This window comes from Phoxinus phoxinus (genome assembly GCF_949152265.1).
Source record: "Phoxinus phoxinus genome assembly, chromosome: 14".
NCBI lineage: Eukaryota > Metazoa > Chordata > Actinopteri > Cypriniformes > Leuciscidae > Phoxinus > Phoxinus phoxinus.
Window position 1 is genome coordinate 28,586,344 of NC_136889.1, and position 18,691 is coordinate 28,605,034.

The 18,691-nt window shown below is 40.6% G+C and overlaps 1 protein-coding gene across 1 annotated transcript in view; it reads left to right on the forward strand.

Moving 5' to 3' along the window:
• Positions 1-10,461: 10,461 nt before the first annotated feature.
• Positions 10,462-18,691, forward strand: part of micu1 (mitochondrial calcium uptake 1) — a 98,388-nt gene continuing 90,158 nt past the window's right edge. The window contains 1 exon segment of the mRNA XM_079635933.1: positions 10,462-10,658. The gene's annotated coding sequence lies outside the window, so the exon portion shown is untranslated.

The following is an 18,691-nucleotide window of genomic DNA, read 5'->3' on the forward strand; positions in this document are numbered from 1 at the left end:
ACGTTACTCTGCTATGAGAGATGGAGAGGAGGAGCACTAAAGTAAAACCCTGCCCTCTGGTCAATATTCAGTTTCACTCTGAAATACGTCACAACACTGGAGAAAAGTCGTTTGCAACTTCCGGTTCACACAGACTTTAAGTTTTTGTGCCCTTTGAATTCATCCAAGAGATCAAGAGGTCAGTCTCTGATTACTGGTCACATTTCTTTACACATGCAAATTTGCAGGTCAGAAATCCTCAAATTTGACCATTGGTAAGGAGCACTTTTTTTTTCTTATCTTCCGTGTTTAAAGGAGAACTCCGGTCAATTTTAACATTGAGCTCAATTTTTTGTAAATTTAGAGTGCTGTCAATACAGAGAACAACGACAAAAATCTGTGTTGCCTACACCGTGTTATCCTCTTTTTAAGGCAACACCGATTTTTGTCGTTCTCTGTATTGACAGCACTCCAAATTTACTAAAAATTGAGCTCAATGTTAAAATTGACCGGAGTTCTCCTTTAAGTGCGCGTGAATGGAAGTGATTGGCGCATGATGACTAGTGCAACTGACTTTACAACTAAAAAATGTGCAGATGGAACGCAAGAACACATCCTGCGTGAAGAGTAGAAGGTTGAAATGATCTACAAAACAAAGTTCGAGTGGAGTCTGTTTGACTCCAAGAGGTTTGAGTTAATTAATTGTGGAGAAGAAGAATTAGAAGAACTAGATTTGCATTTCCTGAAGGAAACAGTGGTGCTTGCAAGGAGAGCAAAGAAACTTTATAAATTAAAGTTTCAGGTAGGCCTAAGTTATAAAACACCTGAGGTGAAGTGGTTTGGATTAATTAATTGCTTAAAACTGTTTTAAAGAAATATTTAATATAATTTAAATTGATAAACAACGTTCTCAGTACTCAACGGGCCATTATGTTGCAGGAACGGAGAATAAGGAGAGGACATAAGGACTGTAACCAAAGCGACACGGAAACATTTGTCAGCTCCTGAATGGACTCCACACCTGATGACTCGTGCATGGCAGAATATTAAACTCACACACACACACACACACACACACACACACACACACACACACACACACACACACACACACACACACACACACGACTGGACAAGATAAGCAGAAATCTGAACCAGCATTACTCGTTCTGTTGGAACTATCACACACACACACACGATTAACAGTTTGTAACCTGAGTCCATTTCTTTCATTCATGCACACACACACACAGATGACAGATAGCCACAGCATCAACATCGTCTCGACTTCTATGACACCAGTATCTGCAGAGCTCTGCTTTTTTGGGGTTTTCAATTGTGAAGGGGTAAATTCAAGCTCTGTTAAAGGCAGGACACTGCGGGCAAAACCATTGTTTTTTTATTTAGTCTTTAATAAATCTTTAATAAAATTATTTCATTACTCTTTATCTATTTGCATCTAAATTTCAGTTACAGGCTACATATCTTTAATGCCATTTCCTCTAAATTAGATTTTTTTTTCTCACGCAGAAATTTCTCTTCCAGGAAAACAGAACAAAGTATTTTGACTATTTTGGGGGGTGGCGGTAAAAGTGTGTGCATAAGTTTGTACATAGTTTACCATTTGTTTCTGTGCACTTCATCTGTCTTTAGGGCAACGACAAAATTAATCCATATTGTCAATGTTATGACAGCTTCCAAATAAACTGTTAAATAATAATGGTTAAAAATAAATAATTTAGTAACTAGATTTTCTGAAAGAAATTGTAAGTGATGCCATGGTCACTGCCACAATGCCACAGTGTTATGGTCATTACTATGCGATTACTAAGGTGTTCTATGTTGTTTCAGTGTATGTGGTTTCTAAGGTTTTCTGGGTGGTTGCTAGGGAGCTCTGCTAGGTGGTTACTTACTTATCTTTCGGCCCAAGTCGTACAATATAGTTTACCTGTTTTGTTGACTATGGAAGCTTGTTTTAATCACAGAATAAAAAAAGAAATAAATAAAAAGACTTTTTCCCCTTGCAATTCTGAATTTATATAACTTTTTAGCACTATAACACAAAAATTTGAGATATAGACAGAATTGCAATTTATAAACTGGCAAATGCAAGAAATGCAAACTTCAAAACATACGTAATTTCATTCGTGAAATATAAAACTTGCAGTTGTAAGGAAAAAAGTTTGAATTGTGAGATATATATAGGCCTATGCAATTGTGAGAAAAAAGTCAGAATTTTTCAATATAAAGTCTCTATTACTCTACCTTTTTATTTTGAGGAAGAAACCAGCTTCCATAGATAACATCTTTTTTCATCGTGGATAAAATTAGTGGCTTGGCAAGCTACAGTTTCGAAGTAACTTCCTCAAACACTGATATACACTTTATTTACATTCAGAAATTAAACAGACATGATACTGTCATTGTTGTCACGCATTTTCCTGTGATATAAAACAAAACATTGAAAGGGATAAAAACAAAAGAGATGAGGACACATATGCCGCCAATATGGCTAGTTCGGTCATGCTGTAGGCGTATGATCTGAATAGGTCTATTGTAATGAAGATGGATTTGCGTGCAGATTATTTTAGGTTTTTTTTCAGTGAACAATAAAACATGATGTTTTATTCTGACTTAAAGTAGCCATTCAGAAGCCCTCGATGTTAAAGAGAGAGATTCTGACAATCTGACAGCAGAGAAATTGGATATGCTACGCAGTGCACTTAGCAGATCAATGACATTTCTGATAGACTGAAATAGACTTGAATTGAAATATTGCTGTAAGTTACTCAATTTTACACATCATAAACGACTGTACCACTGGTAACTCTAGCTGGCGATGAAATACTGTATATGCAAAAAAAAAACTTTTGAACTTTCTGAAAGATTCCTGAGGAAAAAAATGCACAAAACTATTAGTAAGAACAACTGGTTTCAACCTTGATAATAATATGAAAGGTTTATTAAATACTCCATGGCATTGCTTAATGAATGCTCATTTATTTCTTGTCTTGCTTTATTTACTACTGACAAAGGAAGGTGCTGGGTGACGTAGAAAGGTCAAAGTTTAGGTCATAAAACCCCCGGCAAAACAAAGATTTGTGACTTGCTATTGCTAGGCAGAGTGAGGAAATATTAGATGGAGTTTCTCATTACAGAGAGCTTCTAAATGGACAAACATTTGCATAATCAAATTTTATCAGTATTTTGGGCTAATTTTCAAGGAGAGAGATTTAAAAGTAATGTATCTGCTAAAGGTTTTTTTGGCCAGCTTTTAGAAGAAGACTATAATTGGGGTCAGCGCAGTGATTGACCTGACCGATTACATTTTTAGAATCGGCTGTGGGGCGGAGTTTACCCATAACTGGTTAGAGAGGAAAAAATAATGCACTTCAGCGCTAATAGACATGGATAAAAATGTTGATTTTTCACTATTTGACAAGCATTATTAGATTAATGGACGTGCCGTTGTTGCTGCTCCTGTGTTTAACTTGTATATATAATCCTTGACGTAACTGAATCTTGCATGCTAACAGTGGCTAATTATTTAGCGTGCAATGGCAACAATTATAACCTGGTGACAAAGCCAAGCTTCACACAGACTAAATTATAGACCTACATTTAACTTCAAAAGATTCAAGACCATCCAAAATAGAATAGTTTGCAGATTGATACTCTATGCACCAAAGCCTGCTCAGATCCTGTTTCACGGTTGGTTGATCCAAAGAGGAAATTTGCCAAAGACGATCTATTTTGCAGAGGGTGTGTGTGTGTGTGATACAATTTATATATAGAGAAGCAGGGAAGAAATAAGGGAGGGAGAAAAAGAGGAGGGCTGGAGAAAGAGGAATTAATAGAACTCAGAAAGTTCAAACATGTAGGGAGAAAAACTTTCAAAAATGCGGCCTATTTCTGGCCCCCAGCTCTTGTGTTCTGTGCTTTGGGCATACACTTTTGATATTGAGCCATCTCCAGCTGCGGTGAGGCTGCCAGACATCTTGAAGAGAAAATTAAATCAGTCAGAATATCAATCCCAACACCAGTGATCATAAAAATGTAAGTGTTCATGTCCAGGCCCTGCTGGTAAGGTCAAGTCAAACCATCCTAAAGTTGTCAAGCTGGTCAACTAATCAAGGCTGTATTTTAGAACATGCTAACTAGCATTATTGACTTTGGTGGTCTAGCTTTACCCAGCTTGACTTGGGCTCCTATGGCTGGTTGTCCAGTCGATCAACCTATTATGTACCCAGTTACTATACGAACAGCTTTACCCAGTTAAAAGCCATGTAGCAACCATCCGAAGCTGGTTTAGCTGGATTTTTCAGCAGGGTGATGGAGCTTTTATGACAACAGAACAAAGACAAAAACATCGTTTAACAGACAGGTTAGTCTATAGGTGTTACACTTATTCATTTGTGTTTATTCTTAGGAGATGTTTACACACGTTTTGGCCGTTCATTTACACGACAACGGCATTTTGGGTGCCTGAAAATGCAAACTTTTGAAAACAGGTTTTAAAGTGCAAGTTGTTGAAAACATGGAGTCTAATGGAAAAAACTAAAACGCGAATCTTCGAAGACGAGGACGTCACTCATTGCATATTACGTGTTCAGTCTAGTCGGCTTGTTTGAGACGAGCAAAATCTGCGCCGAACCGATCACCGGTGATCAGTGCGAGATGCATGCCGGTTAGAAATGTGTCCGAGTGCGGTCCGCCTGGCTCTGATGTCATGCTGACATTATGTCAAAAAACTCTCGCGAGCGCAAGGCGGACGTGTCGGATTCTGCAGTCGGGCGCAGTTGCTCTCAGGGGTCTCCAACCTTTTTTCATTTGAGAGCTACTTTTTAAAAATGAAAGTGGCCGAGAGCTACTCATGTAATACAATACTTAAATATCTTAATTAATGTCTCATAACTCTCATATTAACAACTATCCAAACTGTTTTAGACCTAAAAGAGCCTTTGTAGGCCTTTATATGTCACCCTTAAATGTCAGAGATAAGAACTTATTATTATAGAAAATTGCACTTAATTAAAGTTGATTGTAGTTTATTATAACTAGAGATGAAATGGCATGAAAATTTAATTTCATGATTATAGTGACCAAAATTATCATGATTATCACAGAATCTTGTTAAAAAAGTACTAATACTGCACAATTCACCAATTTATGTAGAAAACCAGCAGATAACAAATAAAATTAGCATCAATGTGCACTTTTTGTTTACATAAACATTAAAATAATAACATTAAAAATGATGGCCAGATTTTAAAGGAGTGTCTTGGAACATGTTATCTACTAACATAGGCCTACAAGTAAAATAAAGTTTTGACAAAAAGGTTTAATAAAAAGATAAACCTCACATATTTCACCCTTTACATAATTTTTTATAAAAATAATGAGTCAAAAAAAGATAAATTAAAGATAAACCTAAGAGATGCAAGGGGGCAAAGGTAGCCAGGTGCAGGCCCACTTCTCTGGAGCATGGTCAGCTTCGAGGGGCCTGTGACTGGAAGATGCTAGTGGATGTTGGTCGGCGGCTCATTTTTCCTCCAGAGATTGCAATCACCACACTTAGGCCTGACATAGTTCTCTGGTCCCCCTCTCTGAAGAAGGTCTTCTTCATCAAACTCACTGTACCCAGGGAGGACTCAGTGGACGAGGCATACGAGCGAAAACAACTACGCTATGCTGAGCTAGCTGCTGAAGCACAAGATCGCGGATGGAAAACTGAAGTCCGTCCAGTGGAGGTGGGGTGCAGGGGGTTTGTGGCAGTGTCTACCACCAGACTGCTTGGAGACCTGGGAATCAGAGGCCAGAGCCTGCGCCAGGCCATCAAAGCAATGTCAGAGGCAGCTGAGAGAAGCAGCCAGTGGCTGTGGATAAAGAGACAAGACTCTTGCTGGGCTCCAGCTTGATTGGGGGGATGCACTGCGCCGGGGACTTGATCACCCCCGTAGGGCCTTCCTCAACCGAGGATGTCTAGTTATAATGGCCGAAACATCCAATGAAGCCTGAGGTGTACTGACGATGTGTCCCTCGGATCACCCATCAAGGGAGGATGCCCACCCGAAAACTCCACTGTGACAAATACACTGCCAAGGTCAAGTACATTCTCCCGGTACGCGCTTGCACTTAAAGGATGTATTACATCTCGTCCTGTGTTTCCTGAAAACTGACATTTACAATGCACATTAGCTTATCTTTTGTTATTAGTAATAGCTACAATTCGGTCCGATTTTCCGGTGGCGTCTGTCGTTGCTATGCAACCATGCGCTCTCCACAACGACAAAGTTTTAGTAGCTAATGGATTTCCATCACCGAAAAACGCTTAAATTACTGTAGCTCTGCTAAAAGATTTATTTACGGAGAAGAGAAAAGATAAAAAATTGGGTGCACCCCAATCATGTTTTTACGGAAAGGGTGAAGCTGATTGGTTGGTTCTTGTCACATGACCTGCGGTGAGCTTGCGGCATTCTGAAAAGTTGAAATTTTTTCATCGCGCGCAAAAAAGCTCATTTGAAATAAGGAACTCGAGCGCGCAAAAGACGTGATATGTGAATGGCCCCTTGGTGAGCTACCTCCAATCAGGCCACAAGCTACTGGTAGCTCGCGAGTGACGTGTTGGAGACCCCAGAGGGGGTAATCCATCAGCTGGAAACTGGAGCTTCCCTTGGGGGCCGCCATTGTAGCAGACCATCACCTGCTGTTAGCATTCCAATGACTCCCATTCATTTTGGCGTCACTTTGACACTTTGATCTGAGGTATTAAAAGACTCCATTTGTCCATTATTTATTTCTAAAGAAACACGACAATTTATAAAAGACTCCATTACCTTGTATCTTACTTTATGGCCCCGTAGAAGCAATTTTTGTAAAAATAGGCTAACGATTGCGTCATAACCACTCGACTCTCTGTCACACAGTTGAGAAATTACCGTATGGCGGAGAAGCTCGCAAGCAATCGGGGGGACGTGGAGGCATAAAGTCCGATAAAGTCAAGGAAGAAGCCCATAGGGAGTCATAAAGTTGATCCTGCTGCTCATGGACGGCTAATACTCACGCTCTCCGTCTCTGCGAGATTCGGAAGCGAATGATTCAGATTTCTCTCGGCACAGCTACTAGAAGACTTACAACTGTCAGACAGGTTGCTCACATCACATCTACGTCATCAAGCTCAGTTTGAGCCTGCGCAGTACGATCAGCCATCAGGAAGTGAGTGCTTCTAATTGGCTTCACTTTTCTCCGTTGAAGCCTATGAACGCTGTGTCCATCTTATATACGATCTATGGTCTAATCCACTGCGAGAAGAGAGATCTGTCCACCTTGCCTTCACTTTTTCCACTCCTCCCCTCACTGCAGCCGCCTACTCTCGCATACATTTCAGGCGAGGCACGGCGCATCTCAAACAAGCCTAGTGTTTGATCGACATCTAATGGCCTGGCAGCAGAATACAGTGTTTTTATTCGCGGATCCGTGTGAATGGGTATCGTTTTGCCAATTGAGTCGTCTGTACGCGGAAAACTCGAAGGAAAAACTTCTCAGTATTAAGCATATCGGTGTTGTGTAAACGTACCCTTAGTTTCGTTATCATGGACTTTTAGGTTGTTTTCATTAGTCACATGTGTTCCTTTGTTTGAGTTTCCCCCACTCATCAGTTTCCATGGACACTAATCCTCACAGCTGTTCGTCATTTAGTTCATCACCATGTGCATTTAAGTTTCTCACCTTCACTCAGTGTTTGTCCGGTCTCATTTGCGCTAGCACTTGTCTGTATTAGCTGTTTGGAATGTTATTCCTGATCTTCATCTGTCTGTCTGCACCTTTCTAACAGAAGACCGGGCCTAAAAATGTATTATGCAACAAAGTTTGCAGCAATTGCCCAGAAGGGCGTTGACTTTTTTGCTTTCACTGAACTTTTCTGCCGTCTTGCCATCACCTGCCCATACGAGACCCTCAAATTGCTGTTCTGGATCAGGGCCAACTCATACCACCCTGTAAACCTCCCAGACACCTCAGGACTTGACTGGAGGGAAGCAATCATCAGGTGTCTGGAGAGCGTCTGTCCCCGATCCAGGATATAGCCAGATCCAGAGCCCAGCCCACCACCACCCTCAACCATGGAGACTTCACGAGAACCCCCCGCAGACGGAGAGCGACCGCCTGCCGCGATGCGTGAGCTAGAGACCGATGAGGATGGGACAGCGCTGACCATCGCCCCGGAGCTGGTTCCCCAGAGTGCGTCTGACCTGGGGTGTGATCAGCTACAGAGGGAATAAATATTATACTGGTTGATTTGGACACGGGGGACTGGCTGATGGATTTGGACACAAAGGTATTGCCTCCCACCCTATCCCACCCGGTATTAACTGTCTGTTCTGAATCATCGCTGTTTCAAGACAGCACTGGGACTTTTTTGTTAATCTGTTGGGAATTGGAATTACCGTCATTGATCTCATCAAGCGTACCTCTGTCACCTTCACCTCAAAGCTCAGACAGTCCTCCAGCCCAGCCTCTGCTGTGACATGAAGCCACAGCGCGAGCAACCACCAGCCTCACCCAAACGAGGGGTTCCTGTGGCTCCGCCTCCAGCCCCTCATCTCTTCGCTCCACCTCAGCCCGTCAACCTGTTGGCTTCGCCTTGGCTTCTCCTACCCTAGGCTCCATCAGAGACCCTCGACCTTGCGGCTTCACCTGGGTTCCCTCGTTTTACCGACTCCCCCTTGATCAGTCGTTACTCTACTTCCTCCACAGACTTGCGAGCCTTCCACTGCACTCAGTCTCTCCACCCCTACAGCTACAGCGAGTTCCTCCTTCCCTTGGGCTCCACCTCAGTCCTCGGGCACTCTGTCTCCGCCTCAGACGCTCGTCGCCCACCTAGGTCTCCAGTGCCAGCGGTGTTGCTCAAGTTCATCAGCTCTCCGTCTGTGCGCCGGGATCCATCGGCTCCACCTCCGTCGGTCGTCACCAGGATGTCGTCAGCCACAGCAACACCTTGGCTCCTCACTTTCTCGACTCCACCGTGGGCTGTCATCCTTGCTGTGCTCTGGGTCTGCGTAAGCGGGAATCTACGTCATCGCTGCCGGGGTTTCGTCATCCTCGCATCACCATCCCTTCCGCTAAAACATGTTTTTATTTAAATCTAGTGTTTTGCACATGCCCCTGTGAGGGTTGTGTTTAGGGGTAGCAAATATGTGTGTGTGTATGTATGTATATATGTATGTATGTATGTATGTATATACTGTATATATATAATATTTATTATTATACATACAGGGCTTGACATTAACACCTGTCAAACGGGTGGATTTCAGCGGTGGCGTGTAACGCAAACACTCCTACTAGCTACTTTGGCTGGTTGAATTTTATATAATATACATTTTAGAATTGTAGTCTTTTGAAAAGGCATCTGAAATAATACGTAGGCTAACACAAAGTTAAGTTAAGTTACACAAAGTTACGTTACACCTTAACTAACACATTTTCTGCGGGAAACCCTACACAATAGCATAAAGAACATACCTGGGAGGCTGAATAGGCTAAATTAACAAAAGCCAGCGAGTCCAACAAGTTACCGGTAAGCAAGTTCACCAAGCTCCCGCGATCTCATTCCACATCACTGAATCCATTGAATTCTTCCTCGGTGTCGCTTCTGAACAACTCCGCTAACTAGAGCGCCCTCTTGCGGCTGTAGACGGTAATGTTTTCTCTTGGTTCATCTCAGAATTAATTTTGATATATAAGTCGCACCTGACTATAAGTCGCAGGACCAGCAAAACTATGAAAAAATGTGCGACTTATAGTCCGGAAAATACGGTAAGTGCAATCTTGTGTTGTCAAATATATAGATTTTTCGATACTGAAATATCTGAAACGCTTTCGCAGGATACATACCAGCACGTTCTCGCTCTCTAATCTCTCCGACAGCGAGTTGACATATTGTCGGTGTTACAGGGCTCGAATTTCGGCAAGGAATGGCACGTATTAAGCATAATTTTACTCATTCCTGCAGATTTGGTGCTCACACCCAGCATAGGCCTACCTGATGACAAATTATGGGATAATATTAAAAATATCTATATGTTTTCCCCCATGGTATCGATGTCAAAATTGTGGCCAGTGAAAATGCTGTGTGGCTAACTTTGGGGGGAAAAAATATAAATAAAAGTTATATATAGAAATTATGCAATGTCCTCACTAATAGTGAAGCAAGTGTGTGTGGTCCATGTATTCCCTACATTGTGGTGGAAAAGTGGTCTCTGCAAGGGTTGAACCTGATATTTTTGACACCCATGAGGAAAATAGATTATCATACTAAATTATGTTTTGCATTTTGAAAATGTAAAGTTAAAATTTAAAATGTACTTTTTTAAAAATAAATTGATTCATACATTTATCTACTACCAAAAACTCGAATTAACACCTACACAAAAACACGACCTCGCCCATGAAAAGCTGTGTTTACAAACAGAAGGGAGATCCAGCAAAGGAGACGAGAGAAGGAGGAGGCTCTTTTGACGTTTATGTTGGGTTATGTTTGTGTTCGGCCTCCGTAGACGCGGAACTTCATTAGAAATTGGACGCAACTCACGTTAAAGGAGAATCGGAGGGGAATCTGAAGCTTTCACTGAAAACATCTTCCTTAAAGGACTTTAACTGAGATCGTCTGAAGTGTCAGAGTGAGTATGATCAGACCCGACCTCTTTAACACCACTGACAGAGACAGACAGCGACAGGGGTTAGCGAATATAGCCAGAGTCAGTCTGTCTTCAGATAGGTGGGCTGTACGTGACTAATCGTACCTGCGTGACCATACTACAACTGAAAGGTCCATAATTACAAATAGTCATGCAGTCGCTTGACGTATTACAGTTTATCACTGAAAAGAAAGCAGTTATATCTGCACTCGTTGTGTAACGTTAAGTTAGCTGATGCTAATGCTCCAGCTGCGCAACACCTCTGCTCATCCACATGCTAAAGCTCATCATAAACTCTGGCTCATATTTTGCAAACTCTTGGTATTTTAAAGCTCATATAATGTGTCCATGTTGATGAGAGACTAATATTTGTCTATGACCCTGTTTATGTTCTTGAAAAGCAGTGTCGTCGTTGTTTGACAAACGCATTTTTGTTCAGATAGCGCTGACATTTCTGTTATGAATATCATATCTCGTGGTAATACCATGTTATATATTTTTTGTTTTGTTTACAGTTATGTGTTGGGTTTGTTTACGTTGTATTTGAGAGGTTCTACGATAACTTTTGTGTAGGAGAACTCATTGCCACAAGTTAACGACTTTAGGGTCAAAATAAATGACATGAGAGAGCCTACTTTCTATACTTTATTTTACCAGTCGAAAAATATAGACTGTTATGTTATGTTTTTCTTTACTGTCATAATGTAGCTAAAACTTGAACTTATTCTACATTCTAATGTTATCCTGCCCTGATATAATGCAGCATCCTTACATTTGTTCTGGGTTTATAAAAGTAGCCTAGGCTATAGATTAAAATGTAGCTTTTTAAAGTTATGAAGTGCTTTCCAATATGTTCTGATATTCAGTGAAGAGAACGGGTATCATCGAGGAGTGTTTTGTAGGCTTTTGCTGACAAACAGGCTTTTTTTTCTTTTTCTTTTTTTTTTAGCAATGACTGGTATCATGCTAATATGCATTATAGAATTTCCACAAATGAGATGTACAAAAAAAATGAGATGCTATAAATGCTTATTAAAGTTTACTTAAAATTCCCAAAACTGTTAACTATCCATTGACTAGCCTACTGTTTATTAGTTATTAGAACATGCAATAACACCAACATAGCAGCTAATTAATCAGCTTGACGGATTAGTCTATGACCCAGTTTTTTTCATCTATTCTAAACTAATTTCATTCAGCTTCTTTAAGCCATCCTGATTTGGCTTTGATATAGCCTAATTGAAGCCCAAAGTTATTTAAATATCATGAATAAAATTTATAGGAAGCAAATCATGACTAAAGGGGTTAGATGATGCTTTTTAATATCCTTTCTTTCATTGTAATGTAAGGGCATAGATAAGATCTGCAAAGTTACAGAGCTCATAGTCTAGGGCTGCACGATTAATCGCAATTTACATGAAATCACACTTAAATTCGAGTTGGCTTATCGCGATTTTGAAATCGCAAAGGCTACGATTATTTTGTGTGCAGCTTGTCATTGATGTACGGCTCTGTGATCAGTAGTAAATGCTGCTCCATCTGAAAGCACTGTGAGTTTGAGTTAGGGCTGGGCCGATAAACTATATCATATCGAATCGCAATAAAATTTATGTCGATAACGATGATTAGCTCTGGACATTTTTACTGGATATGGATTCATCTAAGAGCCAATCTCACAGCAGAAATATGCGACAACAGCCAATCAGCGTGCAGCTGTTAATGTGCACGTCAAAGTACAAAGTCCATTTCCTACTGCACTTTGCAAAGCAAACTCGACAGGAGGACGACAAAAAATGTGCCGAAAGTGAAACTCACCTCGAGTTATTATCGAAAGATGATGAAATTGTCGACAGAAAAGGTAGCACGAATTCCAGGGCTGCCAACTCTCACGCATTCACCGTGATTCATATCGCCCAGCCCTAGTTTGAGTCATAGGCTATATATTATGTATTCATAACATGCTTTTACTCCAAACTCATGTAATAATGACAGTTGAGCATCCTTCTGTGAGATGATGTGGCTTCTTACACATGACAACGCAGGGCATATTTGGCGTGTCTGCATCAGACACCCTCCGGCTTTCAGATGGAGCAGCATTTACTACCGATCAGCCGTGCTGCACTGACAAGCTGCGCATTAAATAATCTCAGCCTTTGTCAAATCGAGTGCGGTTTCATTACGATTAATTGTGCAGCCCTATCTCCCACAAAGGGATTTATTCTATCTAACAGAACAGCTCCAGACCTGCCTAAACCGCCTCGATCGAAGTCCAGATATTACTTGGCAAACATCTACGTCACAATGTGGCATATTAGCATAAATTCCCATCCAAAGGCATGCAAAGAAAGGCTATGCTTCGGTGAAGTATAGTGTTGTTGATGTTGAGGAGACTAGGGCTGTCAAATTACAATTAGAATTTCGAATATTCATCAAATAAAATAAATAAATAAATAAAACACATTTGAATGCAAAAAACCTGCATTCAAATTTTTGGTGTCAAGTGTCACGCTCCCGAGCGAATCCGAACGGCACCCTCTTTGTTAAAAGCTAACGTATGGAAAATAGGCATAATTTCATTGAGGACTATTTTGTATTTTTGAATGAGAGCTGCTTTCTGTATTGTTTATCTTGACTTTCACATCAATATAACAGATCTGTTATACCTAGGTTTACTGTACTGCCCTCCACAGTCACAGTGTGTATCAGTGCAATGCATGCCAGTCACAAAAAAATTTAATTTGATGTTTACCTATTTACTTTTTTTTGTACCGGTATGCTGTTTTTGATTGTGGTATACAGCAAAAATTTCAAGTCATAAGTCTTAGACTCTTTATTATTTATTTATGTATAAGAGCAGATTTGTATGTTACTAATTATTCATAATATGCGTAAGTCCTCAAGCATTATGTTTGTATGAAAGTAGCTGGTACATCATTCTATTTTTTTTTTTTTGTATGAAAGCTGTTTGTGATTTTGCTAAAGCAAAATGTTTTGGTTTTTTTGTCTGAAGAATTATATTGCTCATTGCACATAACAGGAGGATGTTGGATAGAACTAGAAGTCTATTATTTTATGTTAGAGATTCAGAATATGTTGAAGTTTGTATTAATTTACTACAAGTATGCTGCTAGTACAGGCACACATTTCTTTTCCTGTTGGTTCTTTGCAATGTTGGGACATATGCTGGCAAATGTAACCTTACAGTTGACTTGCCATTGCCAAATCACTTCCATTTGTTTTATTAATAAATATTGGAAGTAAATTCTTTATGGGTCATTATAAATACTTTGCTTTAAAAGTACCAAGTAGTCACACACACAAAAAAAAAGATTTATCGATAATCGTTTTAGCCTCGCATCGCAGCCCTCTGAATCGTAATCGAATCGAATCGTGAGGTGTCTAGAGATTCCCACCCCTAATAATGACGTAACTGTGCGTTCACACCGCCGGCGGCAGGAGCGTCAAATTGGCCGGAAGCCATTCATTTTCAATGAGAGCCGGCGGCGAGCTCCGGCGAGGGCGGCGCGGCGCGTCTTGGACGGCGAGAGCGGCGAGAAGAGTTGAAATCAAGTCAACTTTATGGTAATAAGCCATGACGCGGTTCGGCGGCAACCAGCGGCAACCAATCATAATGTAGAAGTCCTCCGCCTGAGAGGATACCAGAGAACACAATCCTGTAAACTTTGGTTCCGACCACATTAGTTCCTAAGCAAAATGGAGGAAAAGTTAATTATTTCTGTTGCGGGTTTCCCGTTATTGTACGACGTGTCCCTGTTTACATACAGGGACATTAATAAAAAGAACGATGAATGGAAAAAGGTGTCTGAAATGGTTGGTGTTTTGTTACTTTCACATTTAAAAGATTTTAATAGGTTAACTTATACCCTACGTGTAGCCAGTATGCACAAAATAGGATACTGATTTATGTTCAGTTCTTATTTGCTTTGCGGCTCCTTTAAATAAAGTTTAAAAAAAATCACGCATTCTAAAATATACGTCAGAGCGTCAGAGAATCCCCGAATCTCACGGCGTCGATGGCGGCGAGAGTGAATTTTGCCGCTCTCGCCGGCCGCGGTGTGAACGTACAGTAACTGACGCGGTTTGTTTTTTATCCAGTATACAGTGCGGTGCGGTGCGGCTACGTTGTTGATTTGAAAGATGGCAGAAAAAGAGAGTTAGGACTCTTGAGTCTGAGAGAATCTTGCTTAGACCAAAAGATCTTAAAAAAAGTGTATCTATCCACATATTGCGCATCTGGCAAAGACATAGCCTACGTGACCATATCTGGCACATCGGTCAGATCTGAGCGTGTGTTTTCATCAGCTGGAAACATTGTCAACAAAAAGCGCTCAGCACACGCTGCTGATCAAGTTGACTGTCTGGTGCTTTTGACGAACAATATGTAGATGTGTAGTTGGTAGAAGTGGATTGTTTCTTAATGGCAGTTTGCTATTTTGTCTTCATATAGTAACGTTACATTACGCTGTATGTTGAAGCGTGTTTTCTCAGGTTACTGATGCACTTACACAGTTGTATGCACTTTTGTTACCTAATTTTCCTTGCATTAAGGAAATTAAATTTTATTTAAGAACAATTGTTTAAAAATGTCAATAAAAGATGCGAAGCTTGATTTGGTTTATATTTGCTTATTGCGCTCGCTTGTGTCCTCTTGTGGGCATAGGAGACAATACAGTACTTTTTTCCTCTATTGCCTTTAGAATTTGAATATAATTTGAATTTTGCTAATATTTCAGAAATTTTTTTAGCTTTTCTGCCATTTCGACAGACCTAGTGGAGACGCTGTGTGTTTCAATGCTAAATCAAAACCCCTTTGTTTGGCCTTCCGAAAATGGATGAAATTACAAATCAATGATTAAGATTTATTTATAAAGCGGGTCCTGAGCAGTACAACCCAAATGTTTGCTTATGCACAGCACATTTTACAGAGGACAGCTTCTTAAACCTGGGAGAGTACAACGCCAGCAAAGGCTACTTACCACTGTGCTCTGCTCATGTCGTGCTTGCTAAGGTGGTTTCGATCGATTGGCTTGATCATCTGCATTTTTAGAATCTGACTTGGGCTTGAACTGATATTAAAACCAATGCCATTATTATATGCTTGAGAAGCCTTGGAAGATGAAGCTTGTGAGTATGGTGAATGCATTATATTTCTGACATAGGCTACGTTTAAGGTGTTTTGCTGGTCAATCAGAGCACTCTGGGCTTTTTAAAAGTAGGGGCTATGTAGAAATCAGAGCATTTCAGAAAGACTGGGAATAGAGGTGCTGCTGTAATACAGTATATGGAAAAATTATGTTTTTTCTTTTTTTTACATTAAAGGGGATCTATTGTGCTCCTTTTTACAAGATGTAATATAAATCTCAGATATCCCCAGAATGTCTCGGAAGTTTCAGCTCAAAATAACCTACATCGCTGTTCTTCTATTTTCTCCCATTTGGGCCATCGTAACTTACCCAATGCCCTACGTATGCTGTGTAGTCCTTTGTATCATGTGGGGACAGAGAGGACAGTACTTATCATGGGAATAGGCTGATTCAGCTGGTATTTATTTTATTTAAAACAAATTAAATATCAGAGCTGTGCAAAGTGCAAACAAAATTACCGTTGGGGAAGTGCTATTTCTTCTATATGCAGCTCTGCCTACGGGGAAGACACAGGTTTACCGTTAGGGACAATACATCACTTGAGATTACCATCAGGTAGGGCTGGGCGATATGTCCTAAAAAAAAAATCCCTGATTTTTTCACAAAAAATTCGATTTACGATTTAAATCGATTTTTTTTCCCCCTATTTAAAATCTATTTAACTTTATTTAAAAATAGCTTTATTTATCAGAAACAACAAGCCAAGATGGTAGGCCCTGCCCTGCCTTTGTAAACACTGAAAATGTAACATAACATAAAATGGGTGGATTGGGATTGGTGGGGAATGGGGATGTAAAAAACACTTGCATCACAATTATAAGTGTATTGTGATTGTCAAAACAGTTGGTGACTAAACAGAATTTTATTAAGTTTAGTGACAACACAATGTTTACATGTGACTGTATGCTACTGTTTATTGCTTGACACAAATTTCACAATTTCAATTCTTGTGATTTAATTCTGATCTTGATTCAATACCGATTCCTTTGGATAAATATTAGGTACAGTAGATACGTTAATGTGTTATGTTAATTTTTCTCCTCCAAAAAAACCTCACCTACTGTAAACATACAGAGCCCTGTCAGCTGGTATTATTATTAAAGGTTCAAAATAACATCTCAAATTTATTTTAATGCGTTTTTTATAATGACAACGTTATATTATTTTATGATATAGGTAAAAATATAATAAATATGTAATATAGTTATCATATTTAGCAAAATACTCCTCTCTACAGACAATTGTTTAAGTCCAACTAGCGTGCTATGGTCATTAAATGGCTTTCCTGAGGTAAACGTAACGTTACGTGACTCAGCTGTTTATGGACCGGTTGAAAAACACTTGATCGATCGATTTTATTAAATTTTGGTAAGTTGAACTGTATCTTTCAAATTACCTATTGATCAAGTTGGTAGTAACAGATGATCGGTTCACGAGCCGCTTGAACTGAGATCTGTCACGTCACATTTACAAGCGCCAAAACGGTGTTTATTGTTTGAATTTTGTAATTAAATTGACAGAATCTGAGAGCTGAGAATGTGTTCTACATTAATAGTACCGTAAGCTTCTCTGTCGGCGTCAGTGTCCTCTTTGCTTCGCGATTTTCTCTGCGTGAGAAATGGATGTGTGGCGTGAGAGCGTGTGAAGTGACAACTGCGGCTGAGCAGAGTCTGAACTACAACTGAGTCTCACGGTGAATGCGTGAGAGTTGGCAGCCCTGCAGATTCAGTTTGTAAATGTTTTTGGCGGGTGTGCTTGTGCAGCCGCGGTCTTGTTCATTTGCCATGTTGTTTGTGTAGCTCTATGGCAAACGCGCTGAGCGTGTCCGGAACTATGGGAGCCCAGAGGGGAGCATCTGCGGATATTATAGATAAAACCGATTTTCATTCAAACATATCGACGTACACTACACATTCGAGTTAATAGATTTATCGCCCAGCCTTAATTATACGCTATACTGAAGAGGGGGAGAAAAAAAATCTAAAAAAATAGATTTTTTGAAAATATGAATCGATTTGACCTACCAACTTGATTTTTAAATCAAATCGATTTTTTTCCCAGCCCTACCATCAGGGAATCACTACATATGGTGCACTTTGCCCAAGTATATGGGCTGATCTAAAAAGAGCATGCATCACGAGTACTTGGCCTGGCGTCAAGTTGTGAGCTAGGATGCAAATGCCCACTTGCCTGAACGGACCTTGTACTGGTATGCCTTACCCTTGAAAGTGAACCGAAGAAACGTTTGGTGTCGAGGCAAAATCGAGTCATGGAAATACGCATCCTTCAGGTCTGTTGCTGTGAACAAATCCTGTTGGCGAACGCATGTCAGAATGTGTTTCTGCGTTAACATCTTATATTGTGCAAGGCTTGTTTCAAAAGTCCAGGCATAAGATTGGTCACAACCCACTGCCTTTCTTTAGTACGATAAAGTAAGGGCCGTCAAGACCCTCCTTCATCTCGGCTGGAGGGACAGGCTCTATTGCGTCCTTCGCAAATAAGACTGCAACTTCCGCACACAGGACAGGGTAAAGATGCCACTGAGGTAAAGATTATGCCGCTGAACCTGGGTGGGCACCTGGTGAACTGAATTGCTTAGCCGCGTCTGACTGTCATGATGAACCAGTCAGTGCGACGGGTTGGCAAGTGCTAACCAGGCCTCCAAACTTGCACGAGTGGCACTAGAGGAATGGTCATTTTTGAGGTACCTGCGGTGGGGCCGTGAAGAGGAGTGTTGACTGGGGACTATTGGCTGTTGCAGAGCTGATGTGGCAGCCGCAGGCGGACACCCTCGGCGACGAGCAGACAATGACCTTGATGGCCTGTAGGTGGCACGCCTGAGATGGCGCT